The 18,011-nt window shown below is 36.6% G+C and overlaps 1 pseudogene across 1 annotated transcript in view; it reads left to right on the top strand.

Annotated features, from left to right (window-relative positions):
- The window catches only part of LOC143252619 (ecdysone receptor-like), a 144,861-nt pseudogene that overhangs the window by 55,059 nt on the left and 71,791 nt on the right, over positions 1–18,011 (top strand). The window contains exon 2 of the transcript XR_013029077.1: positions 2,031–2,511. The product of XR_013029077.1 is annotated as an ecdysone receptor-like (transcript). The remainder of the gene's footprint in view (positions 1–2,030; positions 2,512–18,011) is intronic.

The raw sequence follows: 18,011 nt of genomic DNA, 5'->3' as shown, positions 1-18,011 counted from the left end.
GTGTAAGATTAGAGGAAAGGCAGCTAGTCATCACTACCCACCACCAACTCTTGGACTGCTCTTTTACTAACGAATAGTGGGATTGAGCGTAACTTTATAATGTCCCCACGGCTGAAAGAGCAAGCATGTTGGGATGACAACAATTCAAATCTGCGGGTCTCATATTACGACCTAACCACCTGGTCATGCCAGGCCCAGACGATGAGACGCTTGATATTTGATGTAACTGCTGCCAAATAAAATGTCATAACGTGACTAATCAAACTTTATTTATGTATATACCAATTATTAGGATAGGTAAGATGAGGGACTCACGTGTAAATTCTGATACAGAAAGGGGGAGATATATATATATTTTCTCCTGTCATTTGTAGATTTTTAAGGATGTTCCAGAAATTTCCAGATACTTCGACCCTATTTTCAAATTTCCTAACCTTACCATGTTATCTGAGCACGCAGTGACATTGTAACTCCAGGTCTATTTCCAGTTATTATCATACCGTAGGTAAATTATTTATTTAACTAAAATTTGGGGGAGGGACGTTTTATCTTTTTTCGTCTCTCTTGTTTGGGAAGGCATTCATGTTGCCAATGAAAACATCGCTGAAAATTAAAAATAAATGCAAAAGTTAGCGTAAGAATAGAACAGCTTGACGTTCCAGCAATTGCGTGCCATCTTACCGGAAGTTAGGACAGCCAATGAACAGACAACACGTAGACTAACCAGAGTAGATTAAGGTTAAATTTCTGCTCATACAGGGTTTATGATACTGTATCCTACCCCTGCATTAAATATTACATAAAAACCCTAGGCTAGGAATACTCGTTCAAGACGCTGATGCTTGGTGGCCCTTATTGTCTTCAATTTAACTCTGATATGTCATGTTTTAAGGACTCTTAGAAACTATTCATTGGTTACCTAGTTACTAAAATTATTAATAATAATTCGTTTCCTTCCTGCTTTTGGTATAACTTTAAGTCTTTAAAAGTCACTGAACGAGTAAGGTTAAAAAAACGAAGCAGAGAACGGTAAATTCTCTTCCCGTGGTCACATTATGCTGTTATATACAACTCAAGTTACGTAAATGATGCAATTCAATTGTTCATTGTACAATTTTCGCGTAAAGTTATACAAGGGCCATCTCCGCATAGCCCTTCCTTACTTTGAAGATATAGAAGGAAAACAATGAGTTAACAGCGTCAACCGTCAACTATGCGAGTTGTATGTTCGAATCCCGTCGTTGAACATGCTTCCTTCTTCAGCCATGGAGGTGTTATAATGTTACGATCACTCCCACTCTTTTTCTGGGTTAGAGGGTTGCCCGGGAGACAGCGGCGGGTGGTATTAATTGGTTAAATCCTCTCATGCATGTTATTTCTAAATTATAGCCGTTTTGTGCAGGTGGTTTTCAAGTAACTTCACGCGAAATTCAACAATCAAATTGACCGAATAGTGGGAGTTATGTGCCACTCGTATAGCGCTTTTACTGGCACACTGTTCAGAACGTGTTCTTGGATTGACTGTCAGGGCACGCTAAAATTAAGCAATACCTGACCTATGTGTAATTTTTGTGTTGAAGCTAACCTTTGCTATTTTGTAACATCTGTATTATTTCTTGAATTCAGAACTATTTATTTAGCATTTTTAATAAGAATTCTACCCAATCCTTACAAAATAATATTGGACACAAGGGAACAAAGTTGGCGGTTATAGTACGAAATTGGAACGTAAGTTATATATTCTAGTTAAACATGAAATTCACACTTTTAAGATTAAAGAATTGTATTATGAGTTGATGTAATTTTTCTTCTCTGTATAGTACACTGTTGTTTAATTATTCTAAAAATTTATTTCTATTATATTGTTGTTGTTGTTGTTTTATTCAAGACTGAGGTCGCTGTTTTTATAATTTTTCTTTTGTGCTTTCAGTGTGTTAAAAACAAAAATTTCAAGATTCCTGAAATGTTTTACACGTGTGTTTTTAGACCAAGTTCAAGTTCTTAACGTTTCGTCTTTTTCTCGCCTACAGACGCCAACTAGCGGAAGACAGCGGTGTTTGTTGGAAAGCCAGTGTGTGGAGTGATTATCAACGTTAACACCCTATGCCGGTAGCCTGCGGCAGGCAATGGATGACTTGGTACCGGTAGTCAGTTCTACCGGTGTCCGTATGCCCATGAAACCCGGGCTACTACCATCCGCAGTACGGTTTAGTGAAACTAGTTGCGTAGGAGCGGTGGGTGGGCTTTCACGTCCTCCAAGTATGTCTCCTAACGTTCCTTGTATGGTCAAGATAGAACCCCACGTGTCTTGCCCCATGGAACTAGGAGAGCCAGCATTCCCGTTTTATTCCAACAGAGTTAGTTCGGATGGAGGCTTGTGGTTGTCTTCTTCATATCAGACCTCTGTGGGGTCTCTCTCTCCAAGCTCTCCTACAAACAGCCATTCAGTAGTGACCAACATGGGACACTCGCCAGCTTCAGTTAGTAGCTATGATACATGCAGCCCTCCAGGTAAGGCTTAATACAGTCACAATTAATATATGGAAATATCCCTTTTATTTAGAGAACTAAAACAATCATTATCTTATGTAAAGTAGAATAATCGTTAATTGTATATATATATACATCACTTACCAGTAAGGGGAGTTAAAATTGTATTTGGTGACTAGTGTAGCTCAGAGTATTCAAGTTGGATGTCGCACTATGTCTGTAAACATGGTATGATTACCCAAGATTAAAAGGATATTTACCTCTTTCACACCACGTGTTATCATCTAGAAACAAAACCCTATCCGATAATTTTACTACTGTTGTGAAACAAAAATGACTAAACTTGGAAAACAAATACATATATTTAAACACAAGTAATTTAAAAAAAATTCTATTATGTTAATAAAGCTCGTGATTATAATTAAATCACGTACTATATTTTCAAGTATTCATCAACATAATTTCTGTAATAACATGTAAGACCAATTGGCTGTTTTTGCTCTATGAAAATTTAAGTCGTAAATCCAAAATTTTGGCAACATTCGTGGCGCCAATGTTTAAACGTGTAACAGAAAACATAGTATTATGAACAGTATCGTAGAGTGGTGGGCTTACAAACATAAGGGGTGACACAATGGCTAAGTGCTCGTCACAAACGAAGATACACCGCGATATTCTGCTGTTATTTGTCCGTTTCTCGAGAGCCACAAATTGATTCATTTTATTTACACAAACCTCGCAACTTCTGAATTATTTAACCACCGTGTAGAACGTTTGAATCTTACGTGTTACTTGACCAGGTGTGAAATAGTGGCTAATGTGCCAGGCTGCAGTTCGGTAAGTTCAATGTTCGATCAACGGTGTGCCACTACGCATGCTCCGTACTTACGGTTGTGAGGATATTATAAAAGTGACAGTCGGCCATGCTGTTTGTGCGAGATTTGTTACATAAATAACTGGTTTGCCTTCCCTTTGATAAGAAATTCTAAATTACTAATGGTCATGTGTGAAACTGAGAAGAATCGGTCGTTTAGCGCACGTTTTACTCATGTTTACCGTTCAAGTTAAAACAAATGCGTTACATGTTATTATTATTATTACCACATTGAATTTAAGAATGTTTTAACAACAGCTTTTATATATCAGTATGCTAAATTCACTCATAACAGCAGACAAAAACTGCACTTGCTGAAAACGTTTAATGTGAATAATGAATTCATCTGTTGGTGGTTTCGAAACGAAAAATCTAATTTTATAATATCTTACGTGGCGGTCATGTTTATTCAGTTTCCTTTCGATTATTACAACACTAAAATCAAGGGTTCGATTACCCTCGGTGGACTCAACAGACAGCCCGATGTGGTTTTGCTGTAAGGATAACGCACACATACTCCTTTCGATTATGAGTTATATATAACTGCATTTTCTCTAAGTTAAACTGTAACTACGTAAATATGTAGTTTAGGGTTATTCAGTGACTTCGTTTTGCGATTTCTTTATGAGTTTTTGGTTTTCAGATATATTTTAAATGATCTATCCTTTAGATTCATAACAGATTTACTTATATCTAACACGAAAATGCTTTCAGTGCTGTACCTGTTTCTAAGTGTTTATTTAATGGTTGAGCGATTAATAAGAAGCCCTGTTTCACGTGAAAAGCTTCATTCATGTTTCAGATGATACGTTATTTTCAATTTGTATATGTAATATATATTTATACACACACACATAATAAATAATAATAATTTCTGATCAAAGTGACTTATGTACTTAGAGCGAAAGAAAAATCAACCGAACCATCGGTGTATAGATAACTAAATTTACGTTTTTTACGCTTGTATTTATAAAGATTAGAATGTATTAGTAACACTTGTGGCTGACAGTATATTCGACCATAATCCTAGTAATATCTCACAAGGTTTGGCAATCTTAGAAGATATAAGTTATTCTTAAATAAAAATCTAAGTTAACAGTGAAAAACATTTTTATAATAAAATTACTATAATAAACAATAACCTTAAATAAAGAGTAATTATAATACGTATATTCATCGTTATAATTAATATGGTAAATTAAAGCAACAGTTAATAAACAATATATATAGTATACCTTACTTAGGAAACGCACAAACACCAGTTCTTGTCTTGAACTGTCGTCATAGAAATAAAAAGAGGGTGAAGTACGTTATATTAACGCAATATACGGGTCACGGGTTCGAATCCCCTTTACCGAACATTCTCGCCTTTTCAGCCGTGGGATAGTTATAATTTTACAGTCAATCCCGCTATTGGTTAGTACAAGAGTAGCCCAAGAGTTGGCGATTGTCGACGTTGAATAGCTTCTTTCTCTCTAGTCTGTCACTGCTAAATTAGAGACGTCTAGCACAGATAGCCTTCAGGTAACTTTGCGCGAAATTAAAAAAACAAAAAACATTATATTAAAAACTATTTTCAATATGATTATCAGCAAGTCACTTTAACAACGATAATGTATCCTAAGTCACAGTTGAACGGAATGTTTCACAACTAAATTTTGACATTGTTTGGCTTCAGTAAGTAGTGTGGTGCCGTCGACAAATTTATCGCTTTTGGGAAGGATATGTAACAGCCCTTTCCGACACAAAATATGCATTTAATCTAATTATCAAGATGTGTTTGGACTGGATATTTAGAATTTCCGAAGCAGGAATATCCCTTCCTATTAATGGCATTGAAAATCCAAGGAACATAAATCAACATGGGTTATCAGGATCATTTAAAAAAAGACCTGTAACAGGTCGTTCCCCAATCTTGAAAAGAAAGACGTAGTTTCTTGTAAAAGAGAAGAATCCACAAATACAATGGTCTGTGGCAAAAATTGTCCATTGTCTTCGAGTAGCAGTACGTAATATAATAAAGAAGAATCTTTATCTAGAAAAATGGCACAATAATGTGATTAGTTGTTTCCTCGAGATATTCATTTAACCGTCGCTACTTCAAACAGATGAAGGAAAACTGGAAATCAAACTGTTAAATACGAAGACATATTGGCTTGCGAATATTTAAAATATAAAATAGTATGTATTAAACATTGTTAATATGTGCTTGAAATTTGTCTTTCCAATAATTGTTAAGGTGTTAATAACTGTTAACAGAAGGTGGACGGAGGTTGTGTTTTCGACCCCATGGGTGTTGTCAACAAGATTTCTCGAAAACGACTCAACTTGGTATACATATCTAGAATATTATTCCTCATTATTCTGCCCAAACTGACCAGTGTCCGTTAATAATGACGTATATATGGGCACATATTTGTATTTGTTGAAAGATTAATATGAAAAACGCTGTGTGGCGAAGGAATGTCCTTTACAGAATGCCTCTCTAGTTATCATTGTAGTTATTTATTAAAATAAATGTAGTAGTATTCGGTGTTGTATGTCCATGTAATTACTTCGCAGGATATTGGTGGATCTTCACCAAAATTGATGTAGGGGTTCATTAGTTCCATGCGGAACTACATACAAATTTTCAATTTTGCGTTTTCTGGTCTTTGTTAGTATTTCTTACCACTGCTTCGTCTCATGTGGATGGATATTTACCAAATTTGGCATGGAGGTTCATTGGGTCTATTGGATGATACATACAAATGTTCAGTGTTGTAGTTTTTATGGGCGTTTTTGCTTTTTTACCATTACCTTATGTGGATCTCAACAAATTTGACATAATGATGTTTTTCTTTGGGTCTATAGCGATGTATTCAATATTTTAGTCTTGCGGTTTTTCTGGGCGTATTTTCTCACGTCTTTGTCCGAGTTTAATGGATCTTCACAAAATTTGACATGAAGGTTTGTTGGACCCCTGCAGAGATACATGAAAAATTGTAGATTCATACTTTGTGTTTTGCAGTTTTTATGGGCGTTTATTTATATAATTACATATAAGGGAAGCAATTTCTCATGACCTAAGATAACCTTTCATTAATCATGAATTCACAATTCCAGCTTTTTATAAGTAATTTTTTATAATGAATGAGCTGTGTGAAGTAAACACAATCGATACTAGAGTAAATCTTCATGGAGCAAAATAGCTATCATGAAAGTTTATTCAATACGTTTTTTAAAAATCGCCTATGAACTTCTGTGCAATTTATTATTGAAACAGGCGCTCGTACACTATGGCTTATAGAATGAATCAGGGAGGAGGAGTGTGCTTTGTTTACATGGCAGCCTTACGACGGAAAGTTTTACAGTCTATTTATGCTGAAGGACTATTGTAAAGATGCAAGGTTTTCAGACGGACCATGATCGGATGTTCATTCATTCTAATTTTACACCCATACACACTGCACAAAATCTTCATAGATTATGATTTCGACAGATGTTTTATAATTATTCATATTTATATGACTACTTATGTCAAGGTATTGTCAGTGTCCTATGTTGCAGTGGAATCTAATTAAAACCTTTTTTGCGATGGTCCAGCATGGCGAAGTGGTTAAGGGATTCGACTCGTAATCTGAGTGTTGTGGGTTTAACTCCCCTTCACAACAAACCTGCTCGCCATTTCAGACGTAGGAGTGTTTAATGTGTTGATCAATCTCACTATTCGTTGGTAAAAGAGTAGCTCAAGAGTTGGCGGTGAGTGGTGATGACTAGCTTCCTTCCCTCTTGTCTTACACTGCTATAATATGTAAATTCAGTAAAGACTGTAGAAAGTGTAACACTGGAAATGAAGTTTGAAGTTACTAAACTAACGCATTGTAGCTCGTTTTTGATTGGTTGTTTTAATTTCGCGCAAATCTACACCAGGGTTATCTGCGCTAGGCGTCCTTAATTCAACAGTGTAAGACTAGAGAGAAATCAGCTAGTCATCACCACCCATCGACAACTCTTGGGCTATTCTTTTACCAACAATAGGGGGATTGACCGTCACATTATAACGCCGCCATAGTTAAAAGGACGAGCATGTTTGGTGTGACGTGGATTTGAACCCGCGACCATTAGATTGCGAGTCGAGCACCCTAACCACCTGGCTGTGCCAGGCCCATCTCGTTATTGGCCTAAACACGTACACACATGCATGTATACAATTAAATGTGTGTGTCATTCCAACAGAAAATATCCCTTGTATGAAGACTAACAAACGTGAGAAGATTCCTGATTTCATTTTAAAAACAATATAGAGGGCAACACTTTCGCTGCTTTATACATTTCTCCAGTCTCTCACGCACCTGGACAACGATTTTTTAAATTAACTATTATATTCAATTTTAAATGATTTTATTACTTATGGGTTACAGCTGGTCGTTTGACAAAACTTGAGTTTAAACAAATTAGTTTTAATAAACATGAACATTGTACAATTTTTTTTAGTGGGCTAATATAAAACTCGCCTGATTTATTTATTGATATTACGCATTCATAGTAGATTTTGTTTTTCAGAATTTAGCATAAAGATACACAATGGACTATCTACGCTCTGACCACCAATGGTATGGAAACACGGTTTTTAGTGGTGTGAGTCCGCAGACACGTCGCTGTGCCAGTAGATTGAGCGACGATGAAGCGATGAGTAATTGATATCAATCATATCCGGGGTTTTGATTAGAACAGCAGTCTTCCTGTGTGGAAGAGTACCGTTTCACGCTAAAATGCATGATTGGAATCCTCGCGGTCGAAACGAGCGTGCTGTTATAGCTTTGTGCTGAAACAAACAAGCAGACTGCACAAATGATGTTACATTTTTTCTCCAGTCTGGGTTTATTAAGATTGTGGCTAAAATGCAGTAAAAATACTTAACTGTTTTCTCTTTTCACATTCGCTTGGGATATTTGAAATGATTCAAATTAGTTGAATATTCATAAAGAAATAGGCGAAATTGTGTATTACTTGGCTCGGGTCTTATTTTACCTTAAGAGTTTTTAGTTTTCACCATGTTTGTAGCTGCAAACAGTGTTCAGTGAGCAAGTTCTATTGAAGTGATATCAAATTGGTCTCGAACAAGCCATTTTTTTATTACTAAAAACTGCTATTTTGGTTAACGATCAAATTTTTGGTTAACCTTTTCTACAGTATAGTTTAAATCTCTGGCTATTAAAGTAGTTGCTGGAATATTATACATAATATAAATTATGTATAAGGTTTAAATGTTTAGTTATAAGGCTGCCAGTTGATTCGCCAGTTGGTTACCCACGTTGTTCAGGCCCTGCATGGCCAGGTGGTTAGGGCACCTGACTTGTAATCCGTGGGTCGTGGGTTCGAATCCCCGTCACACCAAACATGCTCGCCCTTTCAGCCGTGTGGGCGTTATAAATAGTTATAATATAACTATTTGTTGGTAAAAGAGTAGTCCAGAAGTTGGCGGTGGGTGGTGATGACTAGCTGTCTTCCCTCTAGATTTACATTGCTAAATTAGTGACGGCTAGCGCAGATAGCCCTCGTGTAGTTTTGCGCGAAATTCAAAACAAACCAAACCAAACCCACGCTATTAGCAACACTTTCGGCCGTAATTAAAAATCACAACATTTATTTTATGATGCCATAACAGCTTCCTAGTGAAAGCGAGATGTGCAAATGAACAAATGGATGCTGTTCAATCAGGGCAAATTAAGGAGTTTTCTCTTTGCCTGTATTTTTTTTCCATTACAGACGCTTTAGCGACAGTTTCTGATGGAAATAAATGCAGGTCGTTTATTGAGGGAGAAAATTTACTCTCTGTTGAAGAAAGAACTAAAACTAATTTTTCAAATTTTACAAAAATTAGTATTTGAAAGTTATATTTGTTTAAAATAAACTTTGTTTGTAGTTAAGAACAAAGGCCTATATATGCTCTGCTCACCATGGGCATATTAAGCCCGGCATGACCAGGTGGTTAAGGCACTCGACTCGTAATCGGCGGGTCGAGGGTTCGAATCCCCGCCACACCAAACATGCTAGCTTTTTCAGACGTGGAGTCTTTATAATGTAACGGCTATTCCGACTATTAGTTGGTGAAAGAGTATCTCAAGGGTTGGCGGTGACGACTATCTGCCTTCCCTCTAGTCTTGCACAGCTAAATTAGGGTCATTAAGCGCACAAAGTCCTCGTGTAGCTTTCCGCGAAATTCAAAAACAAACCATCGGTATTGAACCCAGTTTCTCCCGTTGCAAGTCCGCAGACATACCGCTGTACCACTAGGAGACTTTATACTTACATGGGAAAATATCTTCACAAGTAGAAATGTGAATCGGATTTCAGAAGCAGCAAAACCCGACTTAAAATATAAAAATCATAGCGAAAAATGAAAACTCTCTAAATTTAAGTAAGTGTTGAGAACAATATTAATGCTTTACGTGAAATATTTTGAATCATGTATTGAAGGTGAAAAATGAAGTTACGTTTCTTTAACATGTTATCTGTTTTAACGTGTATTTAACACACCTTCAGAAATGGTACGAACTAACCGGACCTGGCTTGGCCAAACGGTTAGAGCGCTTCACTCACAATCTTAGGGTCGCAGGTTCGAATTCGCATTCCACCAAACTTTTCAGCTATGGTGGCGTTATAAGTAATGGTTAATCCCACTATTCGTTACCAAAAACTGCCTTCCTTCTAGTTTTTCACTGCTTGGGAATGACTAGCGCAGATGATTCTCATTCAGCTTTTAGCAAAAGTAAAAAAACAAAACAAAAACGAACTATAACCTAACGGCTGAGCTTTCCCATTCGAAACAGGTAAGAACTATACGTTGCTGTTCCGTCCTCACTTAAAAGTATGAACCAACTGTAAGATGATGTCTTTCTGCTAAACCTGGGAGTCTGACTTGTTTCAACGTGCGCCGTGCTTCATTCTATTTAGCACACCTAATATCACACGGTTAGCTCAGACTGTAACGTATCTGTATTTGACCTATTTATTTACACCTGTGTTTAAAATATCTAACACTTCGGAGGTTATGTATACTGTCAGGCAGGGTATAATTGTTAACATGCTGGACTTACTGATGGTCCATGGTTCAAGTCACATTGCTGCTGAGAATGCTTAGCATTTTGTTATATGTGTGCGTTATAAAAGATGCAGTGAATTCTGTTGCTCAGTTTAAGGCTCCTTTGGCTGTTGGTGCTATCTTCCCTCTGTTCAATATTTGAAAATTACAGCTTGTTATTAACTGCAAAGATACACTATTTGTGCTCAACTCACCTCGGGTATCGAAACCCAACTTTTAGAATTATCCGTCCTCACACCTTCCCGCTGAGCCATCGGAGGGAGGGCTTAGAATTAGGGATGGTTAAAACTGCACCTGAAAGGTGTCTTTTCTGGCCATTTAACTAATTTGCGTTTCAATATCAGTGTAAAATATAAATAAACCCCAAACGAGACCTACAATAAGTCGTACACTAGCCGTGGTAAGCAGAACGTGGCGTCTTATAATAATGAAAATCCAAGAACACAAAGGTCTGTAGTAAAAGGGTGTGGGTTCACCAAGATAAAGTTTTCAGTCATACTTTCTACCCAACCGTCATAGATTTGCAAAATAAATAAGAAGAAATGAGAGGTTTAAGGAGTTACAAATATTTATGTTCACATTTTGTTTCGGATAGTACAAATGATATCTAAGAATGTTTACATTTTCTAGTTCTGCATTCTTTACAAGTGTTGCAGTTGAAATAGCTGTTAATTTCACCCGTACTTGAATACTGTAGTTGATATAAATAATTGTTTGAAATGTTGATCCTGTTTATGTCGGCTCCATGGATCGAGAATATGCTTATTTCAAGGGTTTATGCAGATACTTGTACAAGTTAGGATGTATAGGGGTTTATATGTCTTAAATATCACTAAGCACAGTAGCGCTTAGTATGCAGGAATAGGTTGAGAGAAATGGCTGTGTCATATAATGTACTGTTCACTATAGTCTCAAATCTCTATTATAACAATGTAAGAGACTTTTATAAACAAATAACGTAGGTTTCTTTTAAGCTATTAAGACTCTCAATTTAGCCAAAAAACATCGCTAAAGTAGAGATCTGGCGAGTATCGTAGCACTGAAATGTTCTGATATTATTTTAATTCTGACGTCAGAAGGGCTAGCTCAACAGTGGTTGAAGTTGTTGCGATGATTTACGTAAACAAGAAAAATGTTGCAGTTCAACGTGAAGCGTGTAGAAGCAGTACAGTGTTTATTAACTTCAACACACGAGTTTCATCAAGCTAGCCTAAAACTGCTGCTTCTATAGCGACTGTCATTCATTAAAATAAAAGATGGGAAACAAATAATAAAACAGAAAGAAAAAATAAGGATGACGCAGGAAATAAGAAATCACGTGCCTAATGATTACTGAATATCGCACTAATATTTCTAAGATAAAACTAGAATGAGCTTATATCTCTTTCTCTATTTGAGTCCTGTAGACGTACTTGGAAATCCAAGCCCTCACCATCCAGCATCCAGTTACAGTTAGTACAACGCAATAGAAAGTAGCTAGTAAGACAAGACCTACACCTCCAATGTTTACTTGCTAATTTGTGTCATTTGTTTTCTTTACTGCCTGTCTTCGGAATTATTCTCCGCATGCTCTCTGTTAGCATGATTTTCTGTATACTATTACCACAGTTGGGAGGTGATTAATGGGGTCATGGCTGTGCGCCTTTGGGCTCGCTTGTCACCGACTCGTTCGTAAACTAATAAGCGTATGAAATGTCTTTTCTACAGTGCATACGATGTGAGCTGTCTATGATGTAGGCTAAGGTCAGAAGAAGTATTCCGAGTTTTCTTGTGTGTACTATATACGAGTTCAGAAACTTTTGAAGCAGTTGAAACACTAACAATTCAACCTGGGCAGAGCACTAACACCAGGAAAGGAAAGATCGGCTTGGCTAAACAAAATGTTGTGGAAAAGCTTTTCTGGTGTTGTTAAAACGCTACTTTATTATCGTGTCTTTATTAAATTCCTACCACATAACTGTTTTCAATACCTTTGCTACTTTCTCGTCTTTGTGGGTAAGGAAAACATTCGATTACGTCTGTCCACCATATGCTGTATAGAACAACAAAAACAATTATAGTGCCACGTCTGACACTGAAATTACAATCCAATATTATGACTTAATTATTACGCGTGGTTTTAGTAGTTGTGGAAGTATTGTTTGACTGAGAAAATCAACACTTTTTGAGTATAAAAGCAGAAAGGCAAGAGTTTGAGCCCATCTCACCCCGCCCCCTTTTAAACAATTACTCAAATATAGTTATAAGTACTAGATGGAGACCAGAATCCAGTGTCATTACTTAATTATAGAGTTAAGTACTGGATGGAGACCAGAATCCAGTGTCACTATTTAATTATAGAGTTAACTACTGGGTAGAGACCAGAATCCAGCGTCATTACTTAATCATAGAGTTAAGTACTGGATGGAGACCAGAATCCAGTGCCATTATTTAATTGTAGAGTTAAGTGCTGGATGGAGACCAGAATCCAGTGTCATTACTTAATCATAGAGTTAAGTACTGGATGGAGACCAGAATTCAGTGTTATTACTTAATTATAGAGTTAAGTACTGGATGGAGACCAGAATCCAGTGTCATTACTTAACTATAGAGTTAAGTACTGGATGGAGACCAGAATCCAGTGTTATTACTTAATTATAGAGTTAAGTACTGGATGGAGACCAGAATCCAGTGTCATTATTTAATTATAGAGTTAAGTACTGGATGGAGACCAGAATCCAGTGTCATTATTTAATTATAGAGTTAAGTACTGGGTGGAGACCAGAATCCAGTGTTATTACTTAATCATAGAGTTAAGTACTGGATGGAGACCAGAATCCAGTGTCATTACTTAACTATAGAGTTAAGTACTGGATGGAGACCAGAATCCAGTGTCATTATTTAATTATAGAGTTAAGTACTGGGTGGAGACCAGAATCCAGTGTTATTACTTAATCATAGAGTTAAGTACTGGATGGAGACCAGAATCCAGTGTCATTACTTAACTATAGAGTTAAGTACTGGGTGGAGACCAGAATCCAGTGTTATTACTTAATCATAGAGTTAAGTACTGGATGGAGACCAGAATCCAGTGTCATTACTTAACTATAGAGTTAAGTACTGGATGGAGACCAGAATCCAGTGTCATTATTTAATTATAGAGTTAAGTACTGGATGGAGACCAGAATCCAGTGTCATTACTTAACTATAGAGTTAAGTACTGATGGAGACCAGAATCCAGTGTCATTTCTTAACTATAGAGTTAAGTACCGGGTGGAGACCAGAATCCAGTGTCATTATTTATTTATAGAGTTAAGTACTGGATGGAGACCAGAATCCAGTGTCATTACTTAACTATAGAGTTAAGTACTGGATGGAGACCAGAATCCAGTGTCATTATTTAATTATAGAGTTAAGTGCTGGATGGAGACCAGAATCCAGTGTTATTATTTAATTATAGAGTTAAGTGCTGGATGGAGACCAGAATCCAGTGTCATTATTTAATTATAGAGTTAAGTACCAGGTGAAGACAAGAATTCAGTGTCATTACTTAACTATAGAGTAATGTACTGGGTGGAGACCAGAATCCAGTGTTATTACTTAATCATAGAGTTAAGTACTGGATGGAGACCAGAATCCAGTGCCATTATTTAATTGTAGAGTTAAGTGCTGGATGGAGACCAGAATCCAGTGTCATTACTTAATCATAGAGTTAAGTACTGGATGGAGACCAGAATCCAGTGTTATTACTTAATTATAGAGTTAAGTACTGGATGGAGACCAGAATCCAGTGTTATTACTTAACTATAGAGTTAAGTACTGGATGGAGACCAGAATCCAGTGTTATTACTTAATTATAGAGTTAAGTACTGGATGGAGACCAGAATCCAGTGTCATTATTTAATTATAGAGTTAAGTACTGGATGGAGACCAGAATCCAGTATCATTATTTAATTATAGAGTTAAGTACTGGGTGGAGACCAGAATCCAGTGTTATTACTTAATCATAGAGTTAAGTACTGGATGGAGACTAGAATCCAGTGTCATTACTTAACTATAGAGTTAAGTACTGGATGGAGACCAGAATCCAGTGTCATTATTTAATTATAGAGTTAAGTACCGGGTGGAGACCAGAATCCAGTGTCATTATTTAATTATAGAGTGAAGTACTGGATGGAGACCAGAATCCAGTGTCATTACTTAACTATAGAGTTAAGTACTGATGGAGACCAGAATCCAGTGTCATTATTTAATTATAGAGTTAAGTACTGGATGGAGACCAGAATCCAGTGTAATTACTTAATTATAGAGTTATGTGCTGGATGGAGACCAGAATCCAGTGTCATTATTTAATTATAGAGTTAAGTGCTGGATGGAGACCAGAATCCAGTGTTATTATTTAATTCTAGAATTAAGTACTGGGTGGAGACCAGAATCCAGCATCATTACTTAATTATAGAGTTAGGTACTGGGTGGAGACCAGAATCCAGTGTCATTATTTAATTATAGAATTAAGTACCGGGTGGAGACCAGAATTCAGTGTCATTACTTAACTATAGAGTAATGTACTGGGTGGAGACCAGAATCAAGTGTTATTATTTAATCATAGAGTTAAGTACTGGATGGAGACCAGAATCCAGTGTCATTACTTAACTATAGAGTTAAGTACTGGATGGAGACCAGAATCCAGTGTCATTTCTTAACTATAGAGTTAAGTACCGGGTGGAGACCAGAATCCAGTGTCATTATTTATTTATAGAGTTAAGTACTGGATGGAGACCAGAATCCAGTGTCATTACTTAACTATAGAGTTAAGTACTGGATGGAGACCAGAATCCAGTGTCATTATTTAATTATAGAGTTAAGTGCTGGATGGAGACCAGAATCCAGTGTCATTATTTAATTATAGAGTTAAGTGCTGGATGGAGACCAGAATCCAGTGTCATTATTTAATTATAGAGTTAAGTACCAGGTGAAGACAAGAATTCAGTGTCATTACTTAACTATAGAGTAATGTACTGGGTGGAGACCAGAATCCAGTGTTATTACTTAATCATAGAGTTAAGTACTGGATGGAGACCAGAATCCAGTGCCATTATTTAATTGTAGAGTTAAGTGCTGGATGGAGACCAGAATCCAGTGTCATTACTTAATCATAGAGTTAAGTACTGGATGGAGACCAGAATCCAGTGTTATTACTTAATTATAGAGTTAAGTACTGGATGGAGACCAGAATCCAGTGTCATTACTTAACTATAGAGTTAAGTACTGGATGGAGACCAGAATCCAGTGTCATTATTTAATTATAGAGTTAAGTACCGGGTGGAGACCAGAATTCAGTGTCATTACTTAACTATAGAGTAATGTACTGGGTGGAGACCAGAATCCAGTGTTATTACTTAATCATAGAGTTAAGTACTGGATGGAGACCAGAATCCAGTGTCATTACTTAACTATAGAGTTAAGTACTGGATGGAGACCAGAATCCAGTGTCATTATTTAATTATAGAGTTAAGTACCAGGTGGAGACCAGAATCCAGTGTCATTATTTAATTATAGAGTTAAGTACTGGATGGAGACCAGAATCCAGTGTCATTACTTAACTATAGAGTTAAGTACTGATGGAGACCAGAATCCAGTGTCATTATTTAATTATAGAGTTAAATACTGGATGGAGACCAGAATCCAGTGTAATTACTTAATTATAGAGTTATGTGCTGGATGGAGACCAGAATCCAGTGTCATTATTTAATTATAGAGTTAAGTGCTGGATGGAGACCAGAATCCAGTGTTATTATTTAATTCTAGAATTAAGTACTGGGTGGAGACCAGAATCCAGCATCATTACTTAATTATAGAGTTAAGTACTGGGTGGAGACCAGAATCCAGTGTCATTATTTAATTATAGAGTTAAGTACCGGGTGGAGACCAGAATTCAGTGTCATTACTTAACTATAGAGTAATGTACTGGGAGGAGACCAGAATCAAGTGTTATTATTTAATCATAGAGTTAAGTACTGGATGGAGACCAGAATCCAGTGTCATTACTCAACTATAGAGTTAAGTACTGGATGGAGACCAGAATCCAGTGTCATTACTTAATTAAAGAGTTAGGTACTGGGTGGAGACCAGAATCCAGTGTCATTATTTAATTATAGAGTTAAGTACCGGGTGGAGACCAGAATTCAGTGTCATTACTTAACTATAGAGTAATGTACTGGGTGGAGACCAGAATCCAGCGTCATTACTTAATCATAGAGTTAAGTACTGGATGGAGACCAGAATCCAGTGCCATTATTTAATTGTAGAGTTAAGTGCTGGATGGAGACCAGAATCCAGTGTCATTACTTAACTATAGAGTTAAGTACTGGATGGAGACCAGAATTCAGTGTTATTACTTAATTATAGAGTTAAGTACTGGATGGAGACCAGAATCCAGTGTCATTACTTAACTATAGAGTTATGTACTGGATGGAGACCAGAATCCAGTGTTATTACTTAATTATAGAGTTAAGTACTGGATGGAGACCAGAATCCAGTGTCATTATTTAATTATAGAGTTAAGTACTGGATGGAGACCAGAATCCAGTGTCATTATTTAATTATAGAGTTAAGTACTGGGTGGAGACCAGAATCCAGTGTTATTACTTAATCATAGAGTTAAGTACTGGATGGAGACCAGAATCCAGTGTCATTACTTAACTATAGAGTTAAGTACTGGATGGAGACCAGAATCCAGTGTCATTATTTAACTATAGAGTTAAGTACTGGGTGGAGACCAGAATCCAGTGTTATTACTTAATCATAGAGTTAAGTACTGGATGGAGACCAGAATCCAGTGTCATTACTTAACTATAGAGTTAAGTACTGGATGGAGACCAGAATCCAGTGTCATTATTTAATTATAGAGTTAAGTACTGGGTGGAGACCAGAATCCAGTGTTATTACTTATTCATAGAGTTAAGTACTGGATGGAGACCAGAATCCAGTGTCATTACTTAACTATAGAGTTAAGTACTGGATGGAGACCAGAATCCAGTGTCATTATTTAATTATAGAGTTAAGTACCGGGTGGAGACCAGAATCCAGTGTCATTACTTAACTATAGAGTTAAGTACTGATGGAGACCAGAATCTAGTGTCATTTCTTAACTATAGAGTTAAGTACCGGGTGGAGACCAGAATCCAGTGTCATTATTTATTTATAGAGTTAAGTACTGGATGGAGACCAGAATCCAGTGTCATTACTTAACTATAGAGTTAAGTACTGGATGGAGACCAGAATCCAGTGTCATTATTTAATTATAGAGTTAAGTGCTGGATGGAGACCAGAATCCAGTGTTATTATTTAATTATAGAGTTAAGTGCTGGATGGAGACCAGAATCCAGTGTCATTATTTAATTATAGAGTTAAGTACCAGGTGAAGACAAGAATTCAGTGTCATTACTTAACTATAGAGTAATGTACTGGGTGGAGACCAGAATCCAGTGTTATTACTTAATCATAGAGTTAAGTACTGGATGGAGACCAGAATCCAGTGCCATTACTTAATTGTAGAGTTAAGTGCTGGATGGAGACCAG

Source organism: Tachypleus tridentatus, chromosome 6 (assembly GCF_004210375.1).
Source record: "Tachypleus tridentatus isolate NWPU-2018 chromosome 6, ASM421037v1, whole genome shotgun sequence".
Classification (NCBI taxonomy): domain Eukaryota; kingdom Metazoa; phylum Arthropoda; class Merostomata; order Xiphosura; family Limulidae; genus Tachypleus; species Tachypleus tridentatus.
Note: the sequence above shows the minus strand (reverse complement) of the source record. Positions and strands in the feature narration are given on the sequence as shown.